We start from the raw sequence: 5,072 nt of genomic DNA on the forward strand, positions 1-5,072 counted from the left end.
GAAGTTTCATTTAAAAATTCCCCAATTTTTAATCTCTGTCCAACAACTGAGGCGTCCACAGTGAATCTACTCGTACAATCCCCAAACATTTCCACCAACCCAAATCTAACCGTTTCAACCGTTTCGATCGTTCCATTCGTTGCTCCACATCCAACCAACGCTAACAATTTTCCCTCCGCATCCGTGAATAATCGAAAGGAATCAGTACATGACACACGCAAGTTTCAAAACAACCGCTTGAATAAAAACTCACGGAGATCCGTGTTTGCCCGGATAAGAAAGGTCTATCCGGCGTGAACGCAATCGCGGACGTCAATGGGCACGTCATCAGGCGGAGCTGGAGCTCGCGCGAAGCTGGGTGAACGGTAAATAAAAGAGAATGTTCATTACGGGTCGAGGGAACCGGCTTTAACAACACCTGTTGGACACACACAGTCGTTTTCCTGTTTTGTTGGCCAGGCGTCCAGAAGAAAACGGCTAAATGGCTGGCCATCCGCGTATCGCGTCGCTTCTTGTCAACGCTATCTGCTCGAAATAGCCGGTGCAAAAAAAAAAGAACGAGGAGTAATTGCCTGGCGAAGAGTGGACGTATCGATAGATTCGAGTGTGTCGCCGCGAGATTCGAACGAGCTACTCGAGTATTACTCACCGCGGTTATTAGGGATTCTTGGCCAATTAACTTCTCGCCCTGTTCGACCCTCCTTCGCGCAGAGAAAGAGAGATAATTGCGAAGCTTCAAGCGTCCACGATGGCAGGAGCAATAAATAAAATCCTATTACTAGGTAGATAAGTAGGCTTACGGTTTTCTGTCGATCCTGCGCTATCTCTCATTCCTCCGAGATGAGAAACGAAGGTAACGGAGAGTGGAGGGGGATGAAAAAGGAAGAATTTAACGGAATCGCGTAGATAGCGGGCAATGATAATAGCCTCGAAGGATACTGCAAAAATTGAACATCAAAAGGCAAAGTCGAACCGTTCGATTCGCTATCTCTGCATTCATACCTGGGCCTCCGTTGACAGCTGGTAATTGCCACGGCGCCGGTTTCCAGATACCGACCGACAGAACGAAGGAAACGAAAACGAAGAAGCTTTCACGTCGTTGGTTATCGTTCTCGCGATAACAATTAACCGGTTAATTCGCCAACTGTTACGGTAAAACTCGCGACTTCTCGCCGATATAATTAACGCTTCTCTTCGTCGAACGGGAAGAAAGGAGGATAAAATTCGAGGAAACATGGGAAACGTCGTCGTTCGTCTGAAAAGTTTGATCGTAATTCAAAGGACACTTTGTTCCATATCTTCAGATTGAAATTACAGGTGAAACTGTCCAATGTGCGCGGATAATCGGTGTCAAAGGTCGTGTTTCGTGATATTTACGGCGAACCTTGGCTGCAAATAACCACGATCCTCTCTCTCTCTCTCTCTCTGCACAGTCGGCCGAAAACCTCGAAACGTATTGTGAATGGTGACGATAATACGGTGGTTTCGCGACAACAACGAAATTGTCGCACGTCTGTGACGCAATGGTGAACGAAGTCGGAGGAAAAAAGTGACCGAAAGTCTCGAGACAGAAGCGGTTCCATCTGAAATTATAATGGACGACGTTTCCAGGAACCGACGATCGAGAAAGTTTGGCGTTTTCCCTGATAGGACCGTTTCGTAACCGTTTCGAGGAACGTGGTATGGTATTTTCGTCTCGAGAAAGCCTGATGAGCAAACGCGTCGTTTGAGCCGGGAGAATCGATCGCCGGGATGTTTGTTAGGGTTACCAGATCATCGAGATTGAACGAAATCGAAGCAACAATAGGCAGACCTTTAATTTGCCTCCGTGAATTTCCACGAATCGCAATCAGCTTGCTTTGGCTCGCGAACACTAGAGCCTTGTACCAAGTTGCTTCCATGAAACGGAAGTGGAATTGGCTAGATCCCCGGCTAGATTTATCTTGCCGGTATTCTTCTTTCTTTTTTTCCTTGTTTTCACGAGGCGAGGATGACGGAATTGAGGCTCGAGATTGAAACAACGTACGACAGAGCACGAGAGGAGGTTCAAAGGGTAACATCAATCCTCGTACGAATTCGAACTTGGAAGTAGAAAGCGCGATGACGAGCACCTGTCAGGGTATAGTCATTAGACGAGCAAACTCGTGGAAAAGACGCACGGTCATCCGTCAAAGCAAACAGTTTAAACATCATTACCCTCGAGGCTATCTTCTCTTTACCACGACGAAAATACGCTATTCTTCCTCGAAAATTCGCTGTCGGCGACAGGAAAAGCACGCTCATGCATATGCATAGAGGTCGTCGCGCGGATACCGGGAAAATTCGTGGAAAACCCAGTTGTTTTGGATAGTTAACGGAAAGTGTTATGCATTTATCGCATCTTTCCACAGTTATCGGAGGTAGATATATCCATCCTATTGCGTCTTCTGTGGATTGCTAATTTTCCAACTCGTCAAGGTTCGCAACGAGGAAAAAAGTCAAAGAATCGAAAATTCACGTTTCACGATAAGGGAGTTTTCTTTCCTCGGGCGCAATCGATAAAGTGCTAATTTCGAGCCTTGGAAATTAGCGAAACTTGCTTAATCTTTTCGCGAATAAATTACACTTTGTTTTCTTTCATTTGTAACGGAGACTGAATTGAAGATCAATTTTTATTTCGATCGATTCTTCCAGGTAACATTTTGTCACCTTTGAATTTCAGAGAAGCGTTTCGATTGATGCTTCTCGTACTTTATGTTACCGATGGTTAAAGCAAGTATGCATTTAGATGTAAGAAGGAATAAATATTACGATACGTATTATCTCATAAGGAAGTTCCGTTGAAAAGTTTGTTTTCAAGTACAGGATACTAAAACGTTCGTTTTAAAAAGTCAGACTGCGAACGAGGAAAAAACGACTCGTTCCTTCGAGTTAATAAATATGTCCGAGATAAGGAGCATTTCCGCGAAGGAAATGCGGTTCCATCGTGTCCGTCTCGGTCAATTTCGATTCCGTTGGCGTTCGTTGCGGTGACGTCTCACGGAAAATCCACGAGGTGTTGATAATTATTCTCGATGCGGTTTAAAGAGATCAGGATGTTGGCGCCATTCGAACGTTTCCGCGAACAGGAAAATTTTTTACAGAAAAAATCACTTATTATACAATTGAGAAATATTTCGCAGGGTCTTAATTATTTACACAAACTTTAATTCATCTTTCCTCAAAAATGTCGAATTGTTTTGGAGTGAAATATTCCATTCGAACCCTTCGATTTGTCCACTGGGTACTTTCAACCACGTATTATGCAGTTGAGAAATATTTTGCAGGATCTTAATTATGCTGCGTGTAAAGCACAAACTTTAATTCATCTTTTGCAAAAAATTTCTACTTTTTCGAAGTGAAATATTCCATTTGTCCAGTATTTTCTCTGCGCAGAATTCGAATATTCTGTAGGATCTTAATTATACTACGTCCAGAGTACAAACTTTAATTCATCTTTCGTATAAAATTTCGACTCTTTTTAGGTAGAATATTCGATTTGTCCAGTATTTTCTCTGCGCAGAATTCGAATATTCTGTAGGATCTTAATTATGCTACGTGTAAAGCACAAACTTTAATTCATCTTTTGCAAAAAATTTCTACTTTTTCGAAGTGAAATATTCCATTCGTCCAGGATTTTCTCTACACAGAATTCGAATATTTCGTACATACCGAGAATAAGCTTTAATTCATCTTTTGCAAAAAATTTCTACTTTCTTCCAGGTGAAATATTCGATTCGAATCCTTCGATTTGTCCACCAGATATTGTCTCTGCGCATAATTCTTAGAATACACGTCACACCGCGTCGAATTCATTTTTTTACGCAGCAATTGAAAGAGGTAAACAAACCTTACCCGTTCCTGTAGCACCTATTCAACGAGAACGGACCGAGACGCAGTAAATAATAGTGTAAAAAAGGGGGGGACATTTATGCGACCTGAGACGGACCGCTGCGATTCGAAGGCGTCATGGCCACCACGTGGCGATGCAAAGCGTTTCCTTTATGCGGGTATTTTAGAAGAGATCTCTCGAGTGCGTTGTGTATTGTTTAAATTTGTACGCAAATATTTCCGCAAGGCAATCGATCAAAGTCGCAAAAAAAGCTGTTTGCCAGATCCGTCTTACCGCTGTTTTAGCCGTGTACACGCTAATTGAAGTCTTCTGTAAATTCACGATAAAAGGTGAAGTACTATTGATTGCGAAACGTCGAGTGTTCGGTGGAGAAACAAACGTTTTCGATAGCTGACTAATTTTCGTCGTTCGTCACTCACTGGAATTTGTGCAAATTGAAAAATAACGACATTGCTCCTGAAAAAACATGTTTTCCATTCTCGACTTTCTAATTATGTCACATTTTTCTCTCAAATTTCGCGATTTTCAATTTGCACATTAATTTACTCAAATGGTAACTTTTCAATGAACGCGTCAATTAGGTTAACCTGTTTAACCTGAATGCTCAATTTAGTATCCATTACATACTCGACGATCACTGATAAACAACAAATCCTGAAAGAAGTAGTTCATTCACGAAGGGGATCGCAATAAATTGCTATCACTCCCAAACATTTCACCTGCGAATAATATCTCTATTACACCACGAATATAATTAACAAAGCGGAAAGCAGAAATCGGAAGCGTGGAAGCAACGAATTAATCAGAAATCCGGCAAAAAGTTGCCGTTACACGATAAAACTGCTCCGAAAGACTTCGCCTCGGAACGATTTCTCCCGCATTACGCCACGAGGATAATTAAAAACGCCTGCATATTGGCAACTCGGTTCTGAAATAAGAAGCGTAGTAGCGACGAAAGAATCCCGAGATCGTTTACCCCGTTGAACAGGACAGCGCAAACTAGTTCGAACGTTGGATAAAAAGGAAAATAGAAAAGAGCGGCTGTCAGCTAGAGAGACGGTGTTTCCTGTCTGGCGGTGTGTATCGAGGACTCAGCCGCTCGCGGGGGACCTTGAAAGGCACGCGCGGAATCCGGCTCCGCGGCCGAGCGGTTTCCTGCTCTCGCGAAACGATACGTATACACAGAGAGACCGGCTGGCCG

The sequence above is a fragment of the Habropoda laboriosa genome, unplaced genomic scaffold (genome assembly GCF_001263275.1).
Source record: "Habropoda laboriosa isolate 0110345459 unplaced genomic scaffold, ASM126327v1 scaffold145, whole genome shotgun sequence".
In the NCBI taxonomy this organism is placed as follows: Eukaryota; Metazoa; Arthropoda; class Insecta; order Hymenoptera; family Apidae; genus Habropoda; species Habropoda laboriosa.